Here is a 26,660-nt window from a genome sequence, read left to right as displayed (position 1 = left end):
TCCTATTCTAGGTACTTTTAATCGCCGTCAGTGCACCCAAGAACCTAGGGCATACATATCTTTTGGTCAGCTTCACCCCAACACTACTGCTAGGACACTCAGATCCTCATCTGCAAATCTTCTCAAGCCCCCATGCTTTAAGTGTAAAACTAAAGGCGGAAAATCCGTAGCAGCATTGGGATCCAGAGCCTGGAATCTTATGCCTATGCACTTAAGGTTGATGAAAACAGAAATCCAGTTCAGAGAGGCCTTGAAGACCTGGATCTTTGCATCCTCAGACGAACTTTGCTCATCACTTATATAGTGATTGTTCTTGTTTACCATGACTATCTTCCGCATAGCGCTAGGATGCTCCTTTCAGAGTGACAGTCGCGCTCTATAAATGCCCATACAAATTTAAAAATGCTTCCCAACACGAAATGCATGAAAGATGGTTTAACTCCGAAAATCGTCTGAAAGGTGCTAACCAATCCAGAGCCAATACATTTTTAAAAGTGTGCTATTGGCGTCGTATTAAACATATTAAAGATACGGTGGACCAGCTTCCCAAAATGCAGCGGGAAGTTAGTATAGAGTAGCGTCTGTATCTCTGATGAGGACCTTGCAACCTGGAGATCAAATGTCTCTCTGGCTAATGTTAAGGCTACATCTTTTTGAAAAAGCATGGCTTTCAGTTTGCTCAGAGAATCAAAGCATATGTCAAACATTTACCGAAGGCCATAGCATTGCCTCCCTAACTGCGAGCAGGTGGAAACAGTACTTGTGTGCAACAAGTGACTATGGAAATAACCGTTACCAGATAAGCGATGCCCGGTTCCATTCCACAGCAACCTTGATCATTCAGCATCAAATAGCTCCATTTTGAGAGAATCTTAAAAACCGGATAAATCAAGGCAGCTGGAGAACTCTTCAGATAACAGGGCAAGTTCGCAACAGAAGCATTGCATGCCCCATGAAGTAAAATGCCCTTGCTAACTAAGGACCCGCTCAAAGAATCCTCACAGGTGGAACCACTTATGAAAACTTCTGTGTCACCATTTCTGCATCTAAATCTGAATGGTAATTCCCAGTATTCATGCACATAACCTTCCCCTAGCCCTTCATATCTGCCTAATTGGTGGTATTGTAGACAATAATGGAATTGAAAAGTTGTGATGGGTAGGGTGATGTAACCATGGATTATCCAATGTGTGGATGGTGTTTCAGCCACTGTGAAAGGTAATTGGTCTAATTTTTCAACGTGCAACATGGTATACTTCGTATCTCATCAATATCGGTCTTTCCGTTAAGTCATATGTAGAAAACGGACTCATGCTGTTGATTTAACGCTACAGCACATAGCCAGAACGTAATGTTTGAAGTGTCCCGCTTAATAATACAATGAATCATCGTTGTGATTGTCCATGTTGTAAAATAGACATATTTTGCTGTATAATGTCAATTGCAGAAGATACTATGTTGCCTAGTGAATAAATTCTGGATGTTAACGTGGTCATACCGCTGTCAACCACAGCCAAAGCCTTTTCTAAATTAACCCTATCAATCTCGTGCATTCTCTCAGCAACTTTCTGTTGAGAATCTTTCCACAGCTCATTGCATATTGCACACTAGAATGTTTTTCACGTGGGTGCTGAGGACCTGACAAGAAATCTTTGAGATCCATGTTATCAGAAGGAAGGACAAGTGTTTCTTCACATGAGAAAGTGTTGAGCTTTTTAGCCAATCAAGGCCCAACTTCCTAACACTATATTATGTTACCACCCGAGTGTTCTGACTGTACATATCGCTGATCAGGCCTTTTAATCTTAAACTGGAATCTAGATTGACACCCATTGGTGTCCACAGGCCAAACCAAACTTCCCTTCCAGTTGGGGTCTGATGAATGAGGTGCGGGCCTATAGTAGTATGAGGCTGGGTCTGATGAGTCAAAACCAGAAAACTAAGCACATTTATGTGCCAATGATTTTGAATTACCTTTCAGTTGTGTTGGGCAGTGTTCCCATTGAGTGTAATTATAAACAGCACGTGGGATACTAGCTTTGTGTAAGAAGTGGTGATGATAATGTTGATAGCAAAACATATCAAAGAAATTAGATGTACCATCATACAATTCATCAGAAACTAATGCAGCCGATTGCTCTAAATCTGTAAGCAAATTGTGCACTGTTTCAATGTCCCAATCATCAGAGAAAGCACTAGATGTGATGATATTATTTAAGGAAATTTTAAACAAATATGGTATTTGTAAGAGTTCAGTAGGACCGTACACATCATACGATACCCTTTCCCACACTATTTCTTCTGGAACTGCTGTAATGTTCACGGTGAGTTGATGCATGTGGTTTTAATATTAAGTTCACAGGTTGTAGTGCAGAGCGTTCTGGGAGATAATTCCCATTCAGAAGCAGGAAAAAGACAGTCACTAAATCAATCCAGAGGATCAGGAATAGTAATCCAATTGTAGTCCAGAGATGTAACCAAGGAGTAAGAAAGTATGTCTTTTTTCAGCCCACATTTGTAGCTTGAAAGAAAGAGGCGTGGCAATGGTTGCCCAGGGTCTGTTGAATCCGACGAGAAGTCGTCATAGTCCACAAAGTAGCCAGTCGCCATTCGGTCTGTGTTTGGCATCTCAGCAAGTTTTGTAGAACTGGGAGATGACTCAATCTGTTGCATATACACATCAGTCGTCAATTTTCCCAATTGAGATTTGTGTTTCTGTACTTGATGACTGTACAGTTGTAGTTTCAACAGGAAGAAGTAATACTTCATTGTTTTTTACAGTTTCTCTTTGAAGAGGGGAATCTTCTGTAGTTATTAAAGCTTCCATCTGAACTTCTTGAATGGTAGCGATAGGAGTGAGGCGGCTACCCAGGAGCCCATACGGTCTACTGTTGAGAATCGGCCACATAGTGTGGTTTGATCAGATCAATTGACACAACCGGTTTATCTCGGCGGGTGGATAGAGGCGGAAGACATACAGTTCTGGTACCTTTTGATAGCCAGGACAGTTGCAGGCGCTCTGTAAGATGGCCCAAATTCTTTCTGGTACACAATTATTTTCCTGACCAGATCCCCAATCTTCGGGACCCAGCCTGGTCTTGCAGGTACAACCTTCACTTCCCCCAGTGGTGGTTCATTTTACTTGGCCGTTGCTTTGTGCGCCTCGGAATTCATTGTGTTCCTGTAAAACAGGTAAATGTTCATTGATGTCAAATGGTGTTTCCGTCGCCAGTGTGCGTACATTATCGAGGTCTGGTACGCCCATTGTCACACCAAACAGGATTCCATATAGAGTACAACCACCCAGGGATTTTCTTGGCATGTTATTGAGTGCCCTCCGAACACCATATAGAGTTGTATAAAATAGTTAGGGAGCATGCAACCCAGTGAGCCTATCCCAAACTTTGCCACCTTCAGAAGAATGCTGCGAAGAAATCAGTGCGTTTTTCTCAGACAAAATTAGTAAAATATACTCCACATTTAAAACCAACACCCCACTGCCAGCATTTAACTGCGAAACTTCAACCTCGCCCCCGATGCATCTGCCTGCATAGGCAGCTCTCCCCATTTACAGAGGAAGAAGTTGCTAAAACAATGCGGGAATTCAAGTCAGGATCTCCCCTTGATCCCTGCCCTCATTTTGTCTTTTCTAGGCTTATACCCATAATCTGTCCATATGTTACCCAGCTATTTAACAACCTGCTAGATACTGCAGTATTCCCAGAAACATGGAAACGGGCCGTAGTGACCCCCCTCCTGAAGAAAGCAGGCACAGATGTGCGCAATCCTGCAAACTACCGACCTATTTCCCAACTCCCGAACCTTTCCAAAGTTACGGAAAAACTGGTTAATAGACAGCTGTCGAACTATCTTGAGTCAAATGACCAACTGCATCCCTCCCAAACTGGCTTTAGAGCCACTAACAGTATGGAAGCAACCCTCCTAGCCGTGTCAGACAACATAAGATCCTTGGTTGACCAAGGGAAAGCCGCTGCTCTGATTTTATTAGACCTATCGGCGGCATTTGACACTGTCTCTTTCTTAAACAACAGAACACAGAGCGTACAAATGGGTGAATTTTCATCAAAACCCATTGGCTATGGTGTTCCACAGGGGGCATCCCTGAGCCCCACACTCTTTAATGTCTATTATGTGTCATCTCTGGCAAAAATCAGCGAGAAGTGTGGCTTTGGTTTTTGCTCCTACGCAGATGACACCCAACTGCTGATAACCATTGAAGAACGGCACGAGAACACTAGATTAAAACTGAATAATTGCCTCTCGGAGGTGGCAACCTGGATGGCAGAACACTGCCTTAAACTATATGCAGGAAAATCCGAAATTTTACTTTTCGGAGGAGCTAAACTTGTCTGGAATACCTCCTGGTGGCCCCAGACGTTGGGTGACGACCCTGCCCCAAAGCAATGCACAAAGAATCTGGGGATCCTCATAGACAATACCCTATCCATGCAGGGCCATGTGTGGGTTCTATGTGGAAGAAGCTTTGCGATGCTGAAGCTCCTAAAAAGGCTATTTCCTTGGATCCCGCTAGATTGTAGGAGAACCATCACACAAGCATTACTTACTAGTAGGTTGGACTATGGTAATGCATTGTTCGTGGGCATGGCAGACTACCTCTTTACACGCCTACAAGTGGTGCAAAATACTGCAGCCAAACTGGTATGTAACAAAGACAGACTCAGCTCAGCGTCTGAGTGCCTGAAACTACTTAACTGGCTGCCAATGCGCCGAAGAACGAAATTTAAGCTGCTCAGTCATGCACACGCGCTGCACCAACAAGACCTCCTACCCTACAGAACAAAGTTGAATTTTATGTACCCACCAGGTGCCTAAGATCACGGTCTCTAGCTCAAGCCAGAAGAAAACGCATTAAGAAAGTAAGGGCAGGGGGTCATAGTTTCTCATACGTGGCAGCAAAGCATTGGAATGAACTACCACAAGACCTCTGCCTTACTGAGGACTACCTTGTCTTCAGAAAAAAACTTAAGACCCACCTGTTCGCTAAAACCTAATACCGGCCAAACTCACCAACTGCTCAGCTATCTACCGGAGTCCTAGCACAGCGCTGTGATATCCTTTCCGGATAAATGTTGCGCTTTATAAATAAAAATACAAATAGGTGATTGACCCAACTGTGACCCGAGCCTCATACCCTTTCTGTTATGAACTGCTTAAATCCCGTTTTTTCCTCTCAACTATCGGGATGATAGGAGCAGGAGTACCGCAAGGCCACATCCAAACTTCCCATGGCTTCTTTGTATGCCTGAGAGCTAAATGCCGGCCCTGGTTGGAATGTAGTGTGGTAGTTGCATATGTCCAGATGAAGACTCACAAATTGTTTATAACAGTTTGGGCGTCAGCTGACCGCTGTGGACAAACCCACAGGAACCTGGAACATGAATCCGCTGCCACCAAGATGTACTTGTAAGCCCCATTTGTCTGTAAGGGGCCGCAGTGATACAAATAAACACAAGCCATAGGCTTGTCTGAGATCAATAGAGGTGTCGGAGGTAGACATGCTACGGTTGAGCCTTTCATCTGCTGGTCTGTTTAGTTAGACCTGGCCACCAACAGAGCTGCTTCAGTAGCGAGATGTAGCAGTAACCCCTGTATCTGTGCAGCTAGTATTAATCCTAATCTGTGATCAGTGTTTGGTATTACTCTATCCCTCACTCCTGTAATCTGAGCATACAGAATATTTTATGCATCCAACTTGTAGGAGTACATGAGTGGAAAAACTTTCTGCAGGTGTGCGTCATTGCAAGCAGCATATGACAACCACCATGATGTCTCTGTCTAATCTCGTACTAGAACAAGTGATTGGAACAATGGTATCAGTGCGAACTGTTGCTTTAGCAGCTTCATCAGCCATGAAATTCCCTGCAACGTGAACGCCATCTTGATGAATCAATGTGTGTGTATTACATGAACCTGTGGCAAGCATTCTTTCAGTTTCGCCACCTGTACCCAAAGCAGCTTGTGCTTAATTGTGCAACCCTTGGAATCTCAAAATCCATTCTTGCCCCAATAATGAAGGTATTCATTATAGGACTGGACACAGTAATACGAATCATACTATAAGTGTAGGGAATCATTGATCCATATTTTGTAGTGCCATTATCAGGCTCTGAGTTTTGTCAGCTGCACTGTACAATCCCCTAGGGACTGCGAGTGGTTTTTCAGGACAGAACTTTCCTTGATGCATGCACCCTTTTACTATTGCGCACGGCGAGACATATTGGTGTCTTGAGTCTACAGCAGATCCATCAGTGTAAATGATGTAATCCTATCGATATTTAGCCATTTCTTTCAGTCGGCAGAGAATATTTGTGTTCATACTGCAGAAAAGGTTGTGTTTGTAATGTAGAATCAAATCTGTAATCTACATCTGTTTCAGTGAGAGAGGTAGTCCATTGTATCCATCAAGGATGTAATAATTTGACATTTGCAATGCTTGCTTTTAGAACGCCCTCTAAAGTCAGTACCGGGGTAACCACAATTATTTGTTTCCCTTGTGCTAGTACTCTCTCTCACTACAGCAGTCTGTACCGCTGTGAGAATTTTCTCAGTGGTGCAAAACGTTTTTCATATGCAATAGTTATATCTTCATTGAAAATGATATAGGTGTACCAGGTTGGTCCCGCGACTATGCGGATCCCCAGGTTAGTTGTGTTTACACCTGTGTGTAAATGTTTAAAAGCTATCATAGCTTGTATGGAACGTAAAATGTTTGTATGTTCCTGTGTCCAATGGTTGATTAAAAAATCAGGTCTGATTAAATTGTAGAATGGTTTTACTCGTTCTGCCTAATCCAAAATGTATATTCTGCCAAATTACAAGAGTCCTAAAATGGAATATAATCTTTTTTCGTTGGAGGTTGGAGCAATTCGCACTTATCTAAAAAAATGTGTTGCCAGGCTTTTGCTTTCACTTGAGAACTCGTATCCCAAAAACAGCACATTGAGGAGGGCAATTTTTGATTTTTTGAAATTAAATCTGTAGCCCATATGAGCAAACACCAGAATTATATGGTCTACTCTGTTCAAGTGTTCCATTAATTAATCGTCCGTCAGATAGATATGATCTACATAGTACAATGCCTCCTCATCAAAATGTTGAAGTAACTCTGTCACTCTTGCTGAAAACAGCCCAGGGCTATTCTTAGATCGCCGAGGTAAACAGCAAAATGGCCTTTGTAAAACTAGTGCTGAAAATGCTGTTAAATATCTGCTTCCAGGTGCTATATTCTGGAAGAAGAATCCATTTGAGATGTCTAGTGTTTTGTATTACTTCAGTACAATGTTATTCTTCAGTGCGAATGTGTGAATAGAGGTGTTTAAATGTCTGTAGTATAAACGTAGACTGTATGAATTGTCTGATTTCACTACAGGAAACAATTTATTATTCATTGATGATGTGCAATGTTCTATAACACCTTGGTATTCAAGTTATTCTAGGATTTCCATAACTTATTTTTTAGCTTCATGTTTTATTGAGTATTGCCTTTGGGGTTGAGGAACTGATTTTAATGGGATCTCGTGATGAGGTGATTCATCATCCCACCCAATATGATTGCAGTATAGTGCAGGAGCTAGCACTATCGCCCACTCCTTGGCGTATTAATGTTTAATTGATTCTGGAACGAGGTCAGAGAAAGCAGGTAAAGATACTGTTTCCTCCATTAGGCATTCCATTACGCACTTAAGTGGCAAGTCTTTTCCAGCCAAAAGAATATCGTAACTACGTGTCAAGTTCTTCCAAAAGAAAGCCTTGATGTGCCTGGTAGTTTCCCTCTCCAATTGGAGTGTTATTTCGTATAAACGATGTGGAACACTTACCCTTGTATCAGGTGTTTCCACCGTGATATGCTCTTTCAGCACTACTACTACCAGATAATCCATCAGGTTCTGGCGAGCTATTGTGACTTCTGCCATGCTGTCCAGCTATCATCACTGCCCATTCCCCTTTCAGAAGCAGAGTCCGCAGTAGCCTGGGCAAGTCTTATTTATATCCCAGCCACCTTCTTTTAATGTTTAAAGCATGTTTTATTGTTTTAAGCATATTGAAATAATAAACGATACAAATCATCTCACCTATATCCATTAGCCAGGGAGGAAAAGAAGAGAAAGATAGAGAGCATAGTCAGTAATGCCCCTAAGAATGAGGAATAGTAAGAAATAGGGAAAGGGGTGGATGGGATGAAGTGGATAATCTTTTGATCGCAGTTGAAGGGGTCAGGGTATCTTTTCTAATAAATAGAGATAGTAGGTAGTGCGTAGGGCTGACTATGTGGGGGTGGGTCCTCCGGTATCGAGCGCACCATACGGAGGTAGGGAGGACATGTCAGTTCCCTGAATTCCTTACTTAGGTACCCAATACATGGTCCCCACATTTTGTCAAATTGATGTAGCAGATTCTCAGATTGCTGTGAGCTTTTCCATGCCTAAGAGATCTCATGAAGCCAATCCATGTGCTGTGGTATCTTACCAGTGCCCCATCTACTAAGGAGTGTTTGTTTGGCTGCACATAAATCTAAGGTTATTGTGCGTCTCTTGATAGACCCAAAGGAATATGTCAGAGCATTGGGAAGACCCAGAAGAACATAACTCTGGAATCTCAGACGGGTGGAATCACATCCTGTCCAGCATGTAGGATCTCCCTGTTTCCAGTGTGCAGTGCGTTCAGGCATATAATACTAGTAGTGTCCCCTTGCCTGTGGCACTACGTGCTGCTGTGTTTGCTCGTTTCTGAATAGCAGAGCATTCTTTCAGTGTGAATTGCCGGTCACATTCTTTCTCCCAGTGCAATTGCTCTGCTGATTTAGTGTGTGCCTGCGTTGTATTCAGGAAAGCGTATGCCTGATATCAGTTTTTTGTCTGTGTATCTAGTGATAAGCCATTTTTCAAATAGCAGAAGAGGTCTACTTGCCTGTGGTCTCAGCGATGACTGCATAACCCAATGACAGATAGTCCTGTATTGCCAACGTGTCGAGGAGGGTAAGCCATAGTCATCTTGGAGCTGCTGGAAGTCCATGAAACCAGTGTGATCAAATGGATCGCCTATCCTTTTGCAGTTCGGCTGTTGCCATGGCATGTAATCTGTGCCCTGGAGCGCTGGCGGACAGTAAGGGTTTCCCAGTATTGGGGTCAGCAGTGAGAGCCGCTTGGATATCTTCTTTGAAGTCGCCACTGCGTCCCATGTGCCCACTATAGCACGGAGTACCAGGGAGATGTATACCTCTTGCGGTCGATAGGGTCTGGGGAGCCAGGGGATTTTCCATATGTGAATCCCTGTGATAGCCTGGTTGATAAAGCACTAGTGTTTCTCTGTAGTGGGTCTGTACCATTCCACCAGATAACAGAGCTGTGCTGCTTGATAATAGTGTTTGAGATGAGGAAGCCCCTGTCCACCATGTGCGGGGGACAAGTATGTCATGTGTTTAGCAATACTGACCTTTTCCCCGCCCATATATATTGTTCTATCAGATGTTGCAGTTTGGTAAGCACAAGGGGAGGAAGGGTCTGCATAACTTAAAGTATCTTGTGGAGGAGTGTCATCTTGACCTCTGCTCACTTCCCAAGCCAGGATAGCGTGTGTTCTTTCCATTTCTGTAGGTCCACGTGAGTGTCAGCCATCAGACGGCCATAGTTGCCCTCCACTGTTTTCCTAACAGTGGAGTGTTTTCGGAGACCCTGATAGTCCACCCCCTGTGTATCCCACAGGAAAGGGTAGAAGCATCCCAAGGTTGCGTTGTCTGGAGCAAGAGCCGTGTTTTTTGGGCATTAATCTTAAAGCCAGACACTGCTCCAAAAGCCTCCATCTCTAGGGTCAGTGCCGGTAGTGGTAGAAGAGGCTCGAATAACCCCACCATCACATCATCTGCATATAACGCTAATTTATGGTCTCTGCCTCCGATTCTCACCCCATGATCTCTAGATTTGCTCTCACTCACGCCACAAACGGTTCCATATACAATGCGTCTGCTGCCAGACTGCTGCCTGAGGTCCTGAATACCTGCACCAGATTCATTTTATGAAGCAGGGTCCCAATCCCACAGTCCGAAGAACTGCCTGGAGGTATGGCCAGTGTACCCGTTTAAATACTTTCACATCGTCAATGGAGAAGAGAAGTGTTGGTGTCTTAGTGTGTTGGACCTTGTCTAACAGATAGCATAGACGCTTTGTGTTGTTGCAATTACGTTCCCGAATAAAACCGGCCTTATCCGGGTCAACGAAGCCATGCATCATAGCGGCCAAGCGTGTGGCGAGGATGGTTGTAAAAATCTTAGCATCTACTTTGAGTAGCGATATTGGTCTAAAGGCAGTGCACCGGGTCCGGACCTTGCCTGGTTTAGGTATAAACCTGGTGGTGGCCAATCTTATTGTATCTGTCAAGGAACCGACCTCGCTGAAGGAGTTGTAAATACGGGTAAGCTTGGGAGCCAGGGTGGGAACAAATAATTTGTAAAAATCTGGGGTATAGCCATCGTATCCGGGGGTCTTGCCCGATGGAAGGTGGCAGATCGCAGCTAGTACCTTATCAGTATCGATATCCTTCTCTAGAGCCAGGGTATGGTGTTGATCTAATCGATCTACTGAAGCCCAGCATAGATATGACTCCACCTCATCATCTGAATGACCCTCTGCCGAATAGAGCTCCATATATAATTGTTAAAAAGCTTGTCCTATCTGGTCATCCTGTACTAGTTTATCACCCTATGGGTCCACAATTGAAGCTACCTTCTGGCTGTTTGCTCGTGCCCAAAGTCAATGAGCCAACAAACGTCCAGCTTTGTTCCATCCCATGTGATATCTCTGTTTGATCCTTAATAGGGCATATTCTGCTCTATTCATTTAGTCCTTAAGTTCTTTTTTCGCTATATTGAGCTTGCATCGTGTCTGGTGTGTCACGGATTGTTTATATAGCCCCTCTAACTCCCTAACCTTCTCCCCCAGTGTGGTCCGCTTCGCTCTTCTCTCCCTATTGTGGTGAGCTGCAATGGCAATAATATGGCTCCGTATTACCGCTTTTAAGGTGTCCCAAAGAAGGGCTACTGGGGAGTTGTTTGTCTCCAAAAAGGTTTTATTGCGTTGATGATTTCTGAAACTACTGTCTTGTATGTAAGAAGTTTAAGGTTCAAACACTATTTACGGCTCTGGCGCGGGAGACTGGGGACACGCAGCTCAACATGCAGGGGTGAGTGGTCTAAAAGGGCAACTACCCCAATGTCGATCGACATCCTGAATGGATGCTTCTAGTGAGCTGGTGTATAAAAAAAGGTCCATTCGCACAAGTGTTTATTGAGCCTCAGAGAAATAGGAATAGGATCTCTCTGCTGGATGATGTTTACGCCAAATGTCTGTGAGGCTAAGTGCAAGTAGCTGACGTTGCCCCTGGGGTTATAACATGCCTGTGTGTCCCACCCTCTGCACCGAACAGTCTAGCGCTGCATCCATCACCAAATTAAGGTTTCCTCCCAAGAGGACATTGGCATCTGTTGTCTCCATTACCTGTCCTATGGCTTCCAGGATAAAGGATTCCTGGTGCTCATTGGGAGCGTAAATGTTGGCAATGGTAAAAGTGTAAGACACAATGGCTATACAGAGTGAGAGGAGGCGTCCCGGGATTTTAGCCTGTGTGTGGAGGACTCTGCCCTCGAAGTGTGTAGCTAAAAGAATAGCCACTCCTGCCTTCTTCCCCAATCCTGCAGTGAAATATTGGCGATCGAACAAGCGTGATCTCATACGTCGCCAGTCCGTCTGAAGCAGTTGTGTCTTTTGAAGCAGACAAATATTGCATTTAGATTCTCACAACATCGATAGGAGTGCCAGTTGTTTCGCCAGCGCATTAAGCCCCCTCACAATATAGCTAATTATCCTAACCAGAAGTCAAGTGAGTGGAAAAAGAATATAACGTATCCGTGACCAACTGATCCAATCCCACCCTGTAGGAGAAATGTAGAAAGAAACCCCATGTGAGCAATAGCAGATGCTGGCGGAAACACACAGAAAAATAGTTAATACACAACAAAGACTGAACAACGATTCCCCTTCTGGATCGTCCAAGGTGTAGAGAACAGGGTCTATGGCACCAGCAACTCCAACGGAGTTCATCCGATCACCCGAACTGCGGGCCCCACTGTTCTGCTGATCCGTCTCAAATTTCAGAGTTAAGTTAGACCCTCATGCCCATGCACATCCATAGGGAGGTTCTGTGGGTGTGCGATACTCTATGGACTGCCCTGCTCTTGTAACCGAGGACACCCTACTCACTGGTTGGCTCCTTAGGCGCAATGCCTCCTGATTCTGCAGCTGCCACAACAGCGCCTCTCTCTCATTGCGACTTTCGACTTCCAAGGGCCTGGTCAATTTCTTCTTTTTCGATCTTAGAGATCACTGAGGTTGTTTCTTAGTAGGCTTTGTTTGTCAGTTACTGTCTTCCCCCCGATGTAGTGGTGTCAGGGTTCATCAGATCTTTTGCCTCCTCTATGGTGCAGACCAAATAGGTTTCGTTGTCCCACACAAAGTTAAGGTGAAATGGGTGGCCCCAACTATAGCGAACTCCCTTGTATTGTAGAAATTCCATGAGGGGTTTTAGTTGGCGTCGCCTTTGTAGTGTAATGAGGGACAGATCCTGGAAGAGCCATACCTTAAAACCTTCAAATTCAATGATAGTTCGGTCTCTAGCTGCTTTCATTATAGTCTCTTTTTGAGAGACGTAATGGAGGCACATGAGGATATCCTGAGGCATCCCTGGGGAACTTGCTGGGCGCCCAGCACTGTGCGTACAATCTAATATGATATCTTGTGGTGCCAGAGTGGGAGCTACGTGGTAGAAGATTCGTCGGACATAGGCCTCCAGATCGTTCATGGCCGCGTGCAATGAGACCCCTTTAATGTGTATATTGGCTCTTCTGGATCAGTTCTCAGGGTCCTTCACTTGATATCTAAGCTCAGCATTTTTATCTTGGAGTTCCAAGAGCTCTCTGCGATGAATGTCCAGTTCCTCCTCACTGAGTGTCCCCTGTAAGTTCCAGAAAATCTACTCTGTGTTCCAGTTCGCCCATCTCCCTCCGAAGATCCTTAACCTATGCCACTATGTCTTGCTTTAGTGCTGCAAAGTCTGATCTCAACACTCTGAAGAGGGTTTCCAAGAATGGTAATGTGACCGGAGCTTCTTCTCCCTCTCGGTCCACCGGGGCAACCTCAGGGCTTACATCATTCGCCGGTGCTTTCTTAGGTGGGGACTTGGAAAGTAGGTCTCTTATTGTACTCTTTGGCGGGCGGTCGCCATCTTCTGACCCTACGAGCCCACTGGGACTCTGTGTCACAACCCTGTCAGTTATCCAACATATGGATTCTACCATGTATTATGTGAATATATATGCACCCATGTGTGTGCTGCTATTTTTATTTGAAGTGTTTAGTCCTACGTGAAAAATGGTGCAAAAGGATCAGAGCTCCTTCTCTCAATTTGTGGGAAGGGAAATGTTTCAAAAAATTGTAAAATACCCCTCACACACTGAAACCTGATTCAGTGTCATGCTTCATCATTGGGGTCTTCCAGCCCCTCTACGGGACGGGGCGTACTACGACTTACGTAGACGCAGGAGCACTTTATTCAGTGATTGGTGAGTATGTATAGTGCGTGGTATCGTGAAAAGAAAATGTGAGATGATTAAAAATTCTCTGGCTAGTGGAACGAAAATACTTTGTATTCCCTGGCTGAGAATAGTAAAAGTGGGGAGGTGTAGATGGTGTACTATAATGAGTCACCTTCTACAAGGTCGACATGTTTCAGAAGCCATCCCGTTGGCTTTCCTCCTCAGGACCAAAAAAACGATCCCTGTTACACCTCAATGGGTGATAGAATAAATGTACATATGCCTGATAGTCACAAACACTGTCCTTTGTTCCCTGTTATGGGAGTAGAAAAATATACCACTTGTATATCTTAAGAACCTGAAAAGAAAAATATTTTGGATAAATCATGGCTTTCATCATTTATCTTTATTCACATCACCATCAGGTGGAAAGTTTTAAGCTTTTTTGTGATATATTTCTCTTGTGCAACTCTGTTGTAGGTAATGGTACCATTTGGTAAATATCCTCTACTCATAAATCATCTGAAAGAACACTCCTTGTGATTTCTAGTGCCCAGTATCACATTTACTCAATATTCTATCATACATATGTATCTCCTAGCAAGATACATCTTATGTTACAATACATTCATACATAGAGGAAGTATATGTACACTCCTATTGTGCCCCAAAAGGTTACAGATTAATGTTCACAGCAAACGAGCACTCGCATTCATACTCCCATGACGAGCCTTGGAAAAAATGGGAGATGTTTGGCAAAAGTCTGTGCACTTGTCCTTTTTAAACTGTGATCTCATGGTGTGTCTTTTTTTTATTTAAAAAAAAAAAAGAAAATATGGTATTTATGCTCTCAAAAGGACGTGCCATAATAATACATACTTTAGAATTTTATCATTATCGCTCCATGAGCTCACACGAGCGGTGTAGGGCGCCTTCAAATAGACACTGTGGGTATTTTAAAAGAACAGAAGGAAAAACAAGGTTTTAACGCTGGGTGGTTTTTAAACAAACAAGTGTGGTCTCTTTGGCTTTTTTAAGGACATGCCATTGTCCTACTTACATGCTGGAAGGAGCACGATCACCAAAGGAAGTACCTTCTCGTGGCTCGTCGGAACCTAACTGAGGTTTGCCGGAGTCCGGTCTTTTAAAGTGCAAGGAGGCATGCTTGATAGGAAGCAGGTGTGGCTGGAAACACTAGACCTTGAAATTTTAAAGATGGCCGCCGGTAAATAGACCCAAAACAGGGTTCATTTTGATCCACTTCCTGTTGGAACGATTAACATTGAATCAGTTCAAAAAGCAAGCATATATTTGTTTGTTTTGAGGCTTATTTTGGAGGAGTTTCAAAAGGCAGCCAAATGGAGGTTGAATTCAAAGGAATTATTAAACAAAAAAGAAAAACAAATTGTTGTGCTAGAGACATCGCAGACGTGCATTCATGTACGTGTGTTTTTTTAAAGAACACTGGGGGCCAAATTAAGAAGAATGGAAAACCTAATGGAAAAAAAGGTAAATAATAAATCCCAGCACTAGAACGCTAGAGGCTGGAAAACAATTAACTGGAAAAATTTTCCTGTCAGAGGATAAGGATTGAAAAGCAAAAACCATGTACATTTAAAAATAGAGTGTGTGTACACTCAGGTTAAAAAAATTATAGTTTCTCTAAAAAAGAAGAATACGTAGGAATGACCACACGCCCTGTCAAGGTAAGCATAGGGGAACACAAAAGTAACATTAAATTCAAAAAGAGTACCACCAAAATGGCAGCCCATTTTTTGGAAAAAGGCCATAAGTGGGAAGATCTCTCGTGGACAGTAATCGAACAAATCCAAAACGAAAGGTATTTGTTTGAAAAAGAACAACGGTGGGTGTTCCGTTTGAGGACTCATGAGAAAGGCCTGAACGATGAGATTCCTTGGAACCAGCTCTGATGTATACAAAATCTAACACAGGAATCCCCTGGCAACTAATGATCAACCAAAAAGTTGCCAGACTCATAAGGAGTATACAGTACTACAATCACCCCCATAATTAATACTGAACAAAGAGGAGGTTTATGCCCTTGGAAACTGGGTTTCTTCCTTTTTCTTCCTTTTTCTTCTTTTTTAGAGAAACTATAATTTTTGAAACCTGAGTGTACACACACTCTATTTTTAAATATACATGGTTTTTGCTTTTCAATCCTTATCCTCTGACAGGAAAAATTTTCCAGTTAATTTTTTCCCAGCCTCTAGCGTTCTACTGCTGGGATTTATTCTTTACCTTTTTTTCCATTAGGGTTTCCATTTTTCATAATTTGCCCCCCACGTGTTTTTTCAAAAAATCCACATATATGAATGCACGTCAGTGATGTCTCTAGCATAACAATTTGTTTTTCTTTTTTGTTTAATAATTCCTTTGAATTCAACCTCCATTTGGCTGCCTTTTGAAACTCCTCCAAAATAAGCCTCAAAACAAACAAATATGTTTGTTTTATCAACTGATTCAATGTTAATCGTTCCAACAGGAAGTGTATCAAAATGAACCCTGTTTTGGGTCCATTTACCGGCGGCCATCTTAAAAATTCCAAGGTCTAGTGTTTTTTCAACCGATTCAGTGTTAATCTATCTAACAGGAAGTGGATCAAAATTAACCCTGTTTTGGGTCCATTTACCGGCGGCCATCTTTAAAATGTCATGGTCTAGTGTTTCCAGCCACACCAGTTTCCTATCAAGCATGCCTCCTTGCACTTTAAAAGACCGGGCGCTGGCAAACCTAAGTTAGGTTCCGACGAGCCACGAGAAGGTACTTCCTTTGGTGATCGCGCTCCTTCCAGGATGTAAGTAGGACAATGACATGTTCTTAAAAAAGTAAATCAAACAAGGGGCACTGTTCCAGGATTGGTGTATGCAAGAAGTCAACACGTAGTCCTCAAGAATGGGAGGACAAAAAAGAGAAAGAAACCGGGAAAAGAAAGAAAGAGAGATGCCAAGTCAAGGGATGGGGAGAGACACAAATTATCTCTTGTTGCCCTCACACATCCCAAGGGATGTCATGCTTCATCATCGGGCAGTTGCTCCTCGTCGGGCCGGCGGTGCAATGCCCTACGGGTCCCCCGAAGGGTCTCTTTGATGGAGATCTTTTAGAGAGCTGCCGATGGATGCATGCGGGTGTGTGGGTAACAGGTAGGGTGTGAGGGACAGTGCATGCGTGCAGTGCGAATTAAAAATGCCTAAGGGTTGCCAAAGAGTTTTTAATGAAGAGGTACCCTTGGCAAAGTAAAAAAACCTGTAGGTTAGAGGTTACCAGCATGGGCGCAATGTGCCCGGGTAACTATGTTAAGGTCGACATGTTTCACGCCTGAAACGGTCTGAACGATCCTTGGCGTTTCTTCAGGACCAAAAGTGTGAGTGGAGCGTGGTGAGTGCACGAACGTGTATGTTATGAGTGGGGTAACATTAGCCCACTTAGAACTTAATAGGGGGGAGAGAGGAGGAAGCCTTAAGCTACTAGTCAATGGCTTTAATCGATCCTAAGTAGATCAGTGCCCACTAAGATCATGACCTGTGGAAACAAGAGGAGAAAGGGAGAGATACAACACATAGGGGTCAGGATAGTTTGTTCTCTGTCCTGTAGTATGTTAGCCCTGACAACAATGGTCCAGGGGAAGCAATCAAAAGCAGTAGTGAGAGACATTATGTATAAATGGTCTAAAAAGCAGTCTAATCACCCAAGGGGAGTTGCGTCATCAACCATAGAGGGGCGCAGTGGAGGGGGAGGAAATTCAAACCCATTACCCCTAGCACAGAGGTAGTGCCCGGGCTCAAGGGATGAAATCCCCCCACAACACGTGTATCGCCCCGGACCAGGTCGCGTCAGCAAGTGAAAACACCTTAGGTGAAGCACGGGTAGAGACACGCCTGGTGGTATGCAATGCCTCGTAGCCACACTCGGTTTGTTCCCAATTTCGTGGTGTGGTATGAGAGGCATGGCGTATACTTGGTCAGGTCTCTAAACATATTTCTATGACAAAGAAAAAAGTTGCTGAGCACAGAGCTAATCAGGTAGTGATTGGCTTACCTGAATACGGAGATAATGTTTCTCCATGAGCTAATGGCGTGGGATGCCCGCACTTTCTTGGGCTGTGGTTGTCATAAAAGACGCCGTGTCAGGGAGGAGAAAGGAGACAGCAGGAGACGTGCATTGCGTTGTTTCATATTAAAGGTAGCATTATCGTACAAAAGTAAACTGCAAAGTGACTCGAGGCAGCACAGTTGTTAGTTACTCACGGTTTTACTCGGGTGTCGGCGTAGATAGCCTACCCTGTCCGTACGCCTGCTCGTAGGTAGAGGGCTAGAGGGCTGTGCCGTTTCTTTTAGCTCCGCTGCGGTAACAGGGGAGCCTCCCACTTCCGGGTCGATCACGTGGTGCCCAATGAGTTGGAGGTTTAGACTGTGCATGTCATGTGCCACTGAAGTGCGGTGGTGCGCACGCGCACCAAGGAGGTCTGTTTGACTTGTATTAATAGAAAATTGATGGCGCTGTGTTGCTGCGAGCACGCGCACCAAGGAGGTCTGTTACACTTGTGTTAATAGAGAATTGATGGCGCTGTGTTGCTGCGAGCAAGAAGGAGTAGCGTGTGTTAGTGACCCAATGTTTTGTCATGTATAGCGCCGAGACACCCCCGGGTAGTTGCGCGCTCAATAAATTGCTTAAATAAATAAATAAATGTAGGTAAATGGGCCCAATACTAAAGAGGAGGTTGGGCACCGGAGGTGAGATAACCTCATATTGTGCAGCATGAGCATACCCACGGCCCGAGGTGGCAATTATGAGAAAAACCACTAACTAGTGGAAGTGTGGAATATAGTGTATGGCAAAGTACACACAGGTTCTAAATGCGACATTCAGCCTACCAAAGGTAGGAAGAGGTGGGGTCACAGTGTGGGAGTCAGATACTGGGTGAAGGAGTTCTCAAAGAGGTAAACGAGTTCTTCCAGAGGGACACTGCTCCGGTGTTCATTTTTGGGTGAATTATAACTCTGTCCAGGGGATTTCGTCGTTGAGGCCCTGGGTATTGGTCTGGAGGCGGTGGACCCACCGTTGTTCACGTCTGAATAGGGAGTTACTGTTCCAACCAGGATTGGACTCGAGGATTGTCTACTGGATAGCTTCACACAGGTGTTTTTTTTCCGAAAAATATTTAGTAAGTTTGGTGGCTGAGCGTGCTCGTCGCACTGTGCTTTTATGCCGCTGATCCTAGTTTTTACTGCTCTGGTGGCCATGCCGATGTAATACAAGGTGCAGGGGCATGTGATGAGATACACACAATTCGTGGTGTTGCAGTTTGTGTGTCTGCGTTGTTCCCATCGGAAGTTCCCTAGTTGGAGTGACTTAGTGTGCTGTGTGGAGGAGCATGCGCCGCAGTTCCCACAGGGATAGTGTCCTGTTACTGCCGGGATGTTCCACAGGGTAGTTTCCCTGGTTACTTGTGGTGTAAGGGGGCGTGTGTGTACCAATTGATCACGGAGGTTGGTGGTTCTTTTGAAAGCAAACTGGGGTGGTTCGATGGCCAGGGTGTTGCTGTTGAGAATTCTCCAGTTCCGGTTGATGATCTTCTTGATTTGATTGGAGAGAGGGGTAAAGGTAGTTACACAGGTTATGAGATCATTTGTTTTAGACGTCCTTGTCTCCAGAAGACCTTCTCTTGTATTGTTCCTGGCCCGTTTTCTGACTTTTCTGATGACCTCACCTGGGTAATGTCTCTCCGTGAGGTTCTTGGTCAAATGATTAGCTTGGGATTCAAATTCATGAATCCTGCTGCAATTGCGTCTAATCCTCAAGAATTGGCCGTAGGGTAAATTTTCTCTCAACGCTTTCGGATGGAAACTCTTGTAGCTAAGAAGGCTATTGCAATCTGTTTCTTTCTTGTAGGTGGTGGTGTGCAGCACTCCATTCTCAATGCTGATCATGAGGTCCAAGAAAGGGATCTCCTTCGCACTCGCCGTCATGGTGACGCGTAGGTGAGGGTCCTGGTTATTAATCCATTCATGGAAGGTCTTCGCTAGGTACCTGGGGCCCTCCAAAGGATCAGAATGTCATCGATGTAGCGTTTCCATGTGACAAGATTCTCACTGAAGGGGTTCGTGTCAGTGAAGATGTAGGTAGCCTCAAAATGTGCCATGTACAGGCCTGCCAGACTGGGAGCGAAGGTACTCCCCATACTGGTACCTTGGACCTGATAGTATATGGAGGACTTGTACCTGAAAAAATTGTTGGTAAGGGCCATCGAGATGAGAGCTGTAATGAACTCCGCCGGCGTGTTGGTGGGGAGTTCAGATTCTCTCAGGAGGTTATTAGTGACCTCGATGGTGGCATCCTGGGGGATGTTGGTGTATAATGCCTCGACATCGAGGGGGTTCAATAAGTTGATGTCCTCTGTGTTCTCTTCGTTGATCAATTGGATGAGATTGAGAACATCGCGGGTGTCTTTGAGGTACGCCGGTGTTGATTGAACCAGAGGGCGTAAAAAGAAATCACTCAATTGGTTGAGAGGTTCCAAAAGTGAATTGATGCCAGATACTATGGGGCGCCCGGGACAGGGTGTGACACCCTTGTGAATTTTGGGCAGAAGGTAGAAATAGGGCATCCTAGGTGTGTTGTTCACAAGGAATGCCGCTTCTTTGGCTGTAATCCAACCTTCAGTCGATGCCTCATTCACCATGATGCGTATCTGTCCAAGTAGGCGTGCAGTAGGGTCAGTGTCTAGGATCTTGTAATATTCCGTGTTGCCAAGTTGTCGTGTGCATTCCAGCTCGTAGTCCTTGATATCGAGAATCACTGTGGCTCCTCCTTTGTCTGCAGGTTTGATAATGATGGTCGAATCGTTTTTTAGGGAATTGACAGCATCTCGTAGTTTGTTGGGCATGTTGTTATAGGTGGTGGGTGGTTTGAGGAGATTAGCCTCCTTAGGCACCGCCTTTTCGAAGGTAAGGACCTCATTAGCGACCATACCATTCCCGCCTAAAAATCAGGTCTTCCAGAAATATCCTTGGTGGAGGTCGTCATGTCTCAAGAAGAGGGGGGGGGGGTATCCCCCCTCTTCTTGAGACATGACGACTTCCACCATGGGGGACAACTTAGGCCTGAGTTTTGGTGAGGACATGGATCATGGTGAATGAGGCATCCACTGAAGGTTGGATTACAGCCAAAGAAGCGGCATTCCTTGTGAACAACACACCTAGGATGCCCTATTTCTACCTTCTGCCCAAAATTCACAAGGGTGTCACACCCTGTCCCGGTCGCCCCATAGTATCTGGCATCAATTCACTTTTGGAACCTCTCAGCCAATTCAGTGATTCTTTTTACGCGCTCTGGTTCAATCAACACCGGCGTACCTCAAAGACACCTGCGATGTTCTCAATCTCAACCAATTGATCAACGAAGAGTACACAGAGGACATCAACTTATTGATCACCCTCGATGTCGAGGCATTATACACCAACATCCCCCAGGATGCCACCATCGAGGTCACAAATAACCTTCTGAGAGAATCTGAACTCCCCACCAACACGCCGGCAGAGTTCATTACAGCTCTCATCTCGATGGCCCTTACCAACAATTTTTTCAGGTACAAGTCCTCCATATACCATCAGGTCCATGGTACCAGTATGGGGAGTACCTTCGCTCCCAGTCTGGCAGGTCTGTTCATGGCACATTTTGAGGCTACCTACATCTTCACTGACACAAACCCCTTCAATGAGAATCTTGTCACATGGAAACGCTACATCGATGACATTCTGATCCTTTGGAGGGGCCCAGGTACCCTAGCGAAGACCTTCCATGAATGGATTAATAACCGGGACCCTCACCTACGCTTCTCCATGACGGCGACTACGAAGGAGATCCCTTTCTTGGACCTCATGATCAGCATTGAGAATGGAGTGCTGCACACCACCACCTACAAGAAAGACACAGATTGCAATAGCCTTCTTAGCTACAAGAGTTTCCATCCGAAAGCGTTGAGAGAAAATTTACCCTACGGCCAATTCTTGAGGATTAGACGCAATTGCAGCAGGATTCATGAATTTGAATCCCAAGCTAATCATTTGACCAAGAACCTCATGGAGAGACATTACCCAGTTGAGGTCATCAGAAAAGCCAGAAAACGGGCCAGGAACAATACAAGAGAAGGTCTTCTGGAGACAATGACGTCTAAAACAAATGATCTCATAACCTGTGTAACTACCTTTACCCCTCTCTCCAATCAAATCAAGAAGATCAACCGGAACTGGAGAATTCTCAACAGCAACACCCTGGCCATAGAACCACCCCGGTTTGCTTTCAAAAGAACCACCAACCTCCATGATCAATTGGTACACACGCCCACTTACACCCCAAGTAACCAGGGAAACTACCCTGTGGAACATCCCGGCCGTAACAGGACATTATCCCTGCGGGAACTGCGGCGCATGCTCCTCCACACAGCACACTAAGTCACTCCAACTAGGGAACTTCCGATGGGAACAACGCAGACACACAAACTGCAACACCACGAATTGTGTGTATCTCATCACATGCCCCTGCACCTTGTATTACATCGGCATGACCACCAGAGCAGTAAAAACTAGGATCAGCGAGCATAAAAGCACAGTGCGACGAGCACGCTCAGCCACCAAACTTACTAATCATTTTTTGGAAAAAAAACACCCGTGTGAGGCTATCCAGTGGACAATCCTAGAGTCCAATCCTGGATGGAACAGTAACTCCCTATTCAGACGTGAACAACGGTGGGTCCACCGCCTCCAGACCAATACCCAGGGCCTCAACGACGAAATCCCCTGGACAGAGTTATAATTCACCCAAAAATGAACACCGGAGCAGTATCCCTCTGGAAGAACTCGTTTACCTCTTTGCGAACTCCTTCACCCAGTATCTGACTCCCACACTGTGACCCCACCTCTTCCTACCTTTGGTAGGCTGAATGTCGCATTTAGAACCCGTGTGTACTTTGCCATACACTATATTCCACACTTCCACTATTTAGTGGTTTTTCTCATAATTGCCACCTCGGGCCGTGGGTATGCTCATGCTGCACAGTATGAGGTTATCTCACCTCTGATGCCCAACCTCCTCTTTAGTATTGGGCCCATTTACCTACATGACAAAACATTGGGTCACTAACACACGCTACTCCTTCTTGCTCGCAGCAACACAGCGCCATCAATTCTCTATTAACACAAGTCTAACAGACCTCCTTGGTGCGCGTGCTCGCAGCAACACAGCGCCATCAATTTTCTATTAATACAAGTCAAACAGACCTCCTTGGTGCGCGTGCGCACCACCGCACTTCAGTGGCACATGACATGCACATGCGCTGTCTAAACCTCCAACTGATTGGGCACCACGTGATCAAGTGGGCGGCTCCCCTGTCACCGCAGCGGAGCTAAAAGAAACGGCACAGCCCTCTAGCCCTCTACCTACGAGCAGGCGTCCGGACAGGGAAGGCTATCTACGCCGACACCCGAGTAAAACCGTGACTAGCAACTGTGCTGCCTCGAGTCACTTTGCAGTTTACTTTTGTACGATAATGCTACGTTTAATATGAAACGACGCAATGCACGTCTCCTGCGGTCTCCTTTCTCCTCCCTGACACAGTGTCTTTTTTGACAACCACAGCCCAAGAAGGTGCAGGCATCCCACGCCATTAGCTCATGGAGAAACATTATCTCCGTATTTAGGTAAGCCAATCACTACCAGATTAGCTCTGTGCTCAACAACTTTTTTCTTTGTCATAGAAATATGTTTAGAGACCTGACCAAGTATACGCCATGCCTCTCATACCACACCACGAAATTGGGAACAAACCGAGTGTGGCTACGAGGCATTGCATACCACCAGGCGTGTCTCTACCCGTGCTTCACCTAAGGTGTTTTCACTTGCTGCCGCGACCTGGTCCGGGGCGATACAGGTGTTGTGGGGGGATTTCATCCCTTGAGCCCGGGCACTACCTCTGTGCTAGGGGTAATGGGTTTGAATTTCCTCCCCCCTCCACTGTGCCCCTCTATGGTTGATGACGCAACTCCCCTTGGGTGATTAGACTGATTTTTAGACCATTTATACATAATGTCTCTCACTACTGCTTTTGATTGCTTCCCCTGGACCATTGTTGTCAGGGCTAACATACTACAGAAACCAAAGGAAATGATGGACGGAGTGTTGAACATTGCAAGCACTCACCCCCAGTCAACTGATCTGGGTTTAATCCATCACTGTTCTTTAGCCCACTCTGCCACCCCAGTTCTGACATGGCCATATGCAAATCCGTCTGACCCTGTGCCTCATGGGAACAGTCCAGCCCGAACTGCCAAGCCATGCCTTCCCTGGACCGGAAACAAGCTTCCTAGGACCGGTTTCTGGCATTTCAGCCGTCTTCAGCCAGGCTTGCTTGAATCCAGTGGCAAAGTGAGCAAGGGACTCACGTCTGAGCATACCCTGCCAACTTATGGCAAACAAAGCAAAAACCAAAGGAAATGATGGACGTGAGTCCCTTGCTCACTTTGCCACTGGATTCAAGCAAGCCAAGTGAAACTTCATCATGGAAGTCATAAGTCAGCGAATGATAAGACTGACCTGGGAGTGTTTTTGCCCTCTCTGACGCAGGTGCAGGAGACAGCGAGGAGCGAGTGAGGTAGTGTGAGAACAAAGACGGACAGAAGCAGCCGCAGGTGAGATGAGATGCGACCTCTTTTTAGAACATTTCAAATGATGACTAGTTTTGCTCTTTCCTATATTCATAATAAATCATGTTTATATATTTATGTGCTTATGCAGTTATGTATATAGATGTCAGTAAGAAGTCGCCAGTGGTCACGGTCGGTGGCGGCTGGTGACATTTGAAAGTGGTGTGGCGTAAAACAATTGTTGTATTTTATTGCGGGGAGATGCTCCTGCAACTAAACTTGTACAAATTTGTTTCGTGCGGTTAGGTTTCACTTTCTTTGCAGGTGGCTCCTTCCCCTTCTTCCCATTTTTGCCCAAAAGTGATGCTTATGTTTTTTATGTTTACCTCGCACCCCCACTTCCCTCCACAGACTAAAAGTTGCTGAGCGGGACCACACAAGTGTGCCATTTCCCTTCGAAGGACCTCTGCCTACCTGTATGTTAACGCGCCATGTATGCAACTTTGCTTCAGAGTCCCATGCATTTCTAACCACGTTTACCCTATGCTTGCTTAACTTTCCACCCAACAACTGCAATGTCCTTTTCCCCTTTGGAACACATCTAGTAACAACAAATATATTTGTAGGTGAGTAACGCGAGTGTGCCACAAGCCAGAGATCTTTTGCATTCCAAGCGGCCAGCAAGCCACCACAACAAAAGCCCGATGGAGAAGTTTATGCAGCCTTTGAAGACTGTGAAGCACCGATCACATCTACCCACCCATATAACTGCAGCAGATCGGGCCAAAGAGTACAGCGCTGTGATGCATGCGGATGGTGGTGTGCTGTTTTGCAGTGTGTGCAATGTGGCGGTGGATCACATCCGGAAACACACTGTTGATATGCATGTGAAAGTCCCAAAAACACTTGAAGCGCTGTTCAGATGATCCAGACCCTCACTTTTCGCCAAAACGTGCCCGTCAGATGACTGTCAACGCACTTTTCACAAAGAGTACAGCTGCCGGTGCCTCAAACCAGGAAATTATAGGTGAGTGGGTCAATGTCTGCACAGCGCTGAACATTCCGCTGAGCAAAACCGACCACCCTGTGCTGCGCAAGTTTCTCCATGAGCGAGTGCGAAATGGTGGAGCAATACCTGGAAGTCATCAGCTTCAAGAACGTTATCTCCCAGAGAGATATATAGTAGCAAAGAACGAGCTGAAAGAACACTTGCAAGATCAGAAGATCAGTGTTATATTTGATGAAACACCTGATGTTGAAGGTCGGTGTGTCTTGAATGTGTTATTTGCAGTGGTCTCTGCGCAGGGTGGCCGTAAGATCCACACCCACCTAGCAGACACAGTGTTCCTCTCACAGTGCAACCATGGGACTGTAGCGCAAGCAGTTGTGAAGGTGCTCACAGAGTACAACATAGCCTTTCAGGACGTTATTTCCTTTAACACTGACAATGCGGCATACATGCTCAAGGCATACAACACTGTTTTGAGAAATCTGTACACAAACTCCATACATATCACCTGCTTGGCACACATAATGAACCTTATTCGAGAGTCATTTAGGAAGCCTTTTGTGGAGCTAAATGCTTTCCTCCTGTACTTCTCGCGCATCTTTTACATGGCCGGGAGCAGAAAGAGAAGGTACCTGCACCATCTTGCTGAGAACCATGGGATGAAACCACGGATGGCGCCTGATCCTTGCAGTACCCGGTGGAATTCTTGGTTTGCTGCTGTCCAGTACCATTGCAAGCATTTTGAGGCCTATGCTGGGTTTGTTGAGTCTGAGATGCAACTCAGCAAGTCCCCCCCAGATTCCCTTGAAAATCTGCAAAGGATTTTGAACAGCGACGAAAGAAACTGCATAAAAGTGCAATTGGACATTGTGGCCGAAAAATGCCAAAACATTTTGCATCTGATGGACTTATTCCAGAGTCAGACACCAGTGACAATGAAGGTGTATGATTATTTGGAGGACCTTCACATAGACTTAACAAACAATTCAGTCCTCACTCTGGAGTCACTACAACCATTTCTGCAGACGACTGCAGGGGCTAAATTAACTCTGACACAGAAAAAAAAGATAACAGCCCAGCTCAATGAAGCTTTTGAAAATTCTCTGGAAAAGGCGGGCAAATACATGGGGGAGGCCCAACCGGGCATTGGGTTCTTGAAGCAAGTGCGCCTTTTCAATCCTGCACGACTCTGCATCCTGCCTAAGGACAAGAGTGCATATTCTGCCATCCCTGGTTTCAGCGAAGTCCCGATCAGGAGCTTTGCCTCTACTTTGAACATGTAGGCCCAGAAGCAGTACAGGCATCGGTTTCTGGGGTGATTGACACTGACCTTTTTTGGTGTGGGATGGCTGACCGCATTCCAGTC

The sequence above is a fragment of the Triturus cristatus genome, chromosome 9 (genome assembly GCF_964204655.1).
Source record: "Triturus cristatus chromosome 9, aTriCri1.1, whole genome shotgun sequence".
Classification (NCBI taxonomy): Eukaryota; Metazoa; Chordata; class Amphibia; order Caudata; family Salamandridae; genus Triturus; species Triturus cristatus.
The sequence above is the reverse complement of the archived record's forward strand: the minus strand, read 5'-3'. Positions refer to the sequence as shown.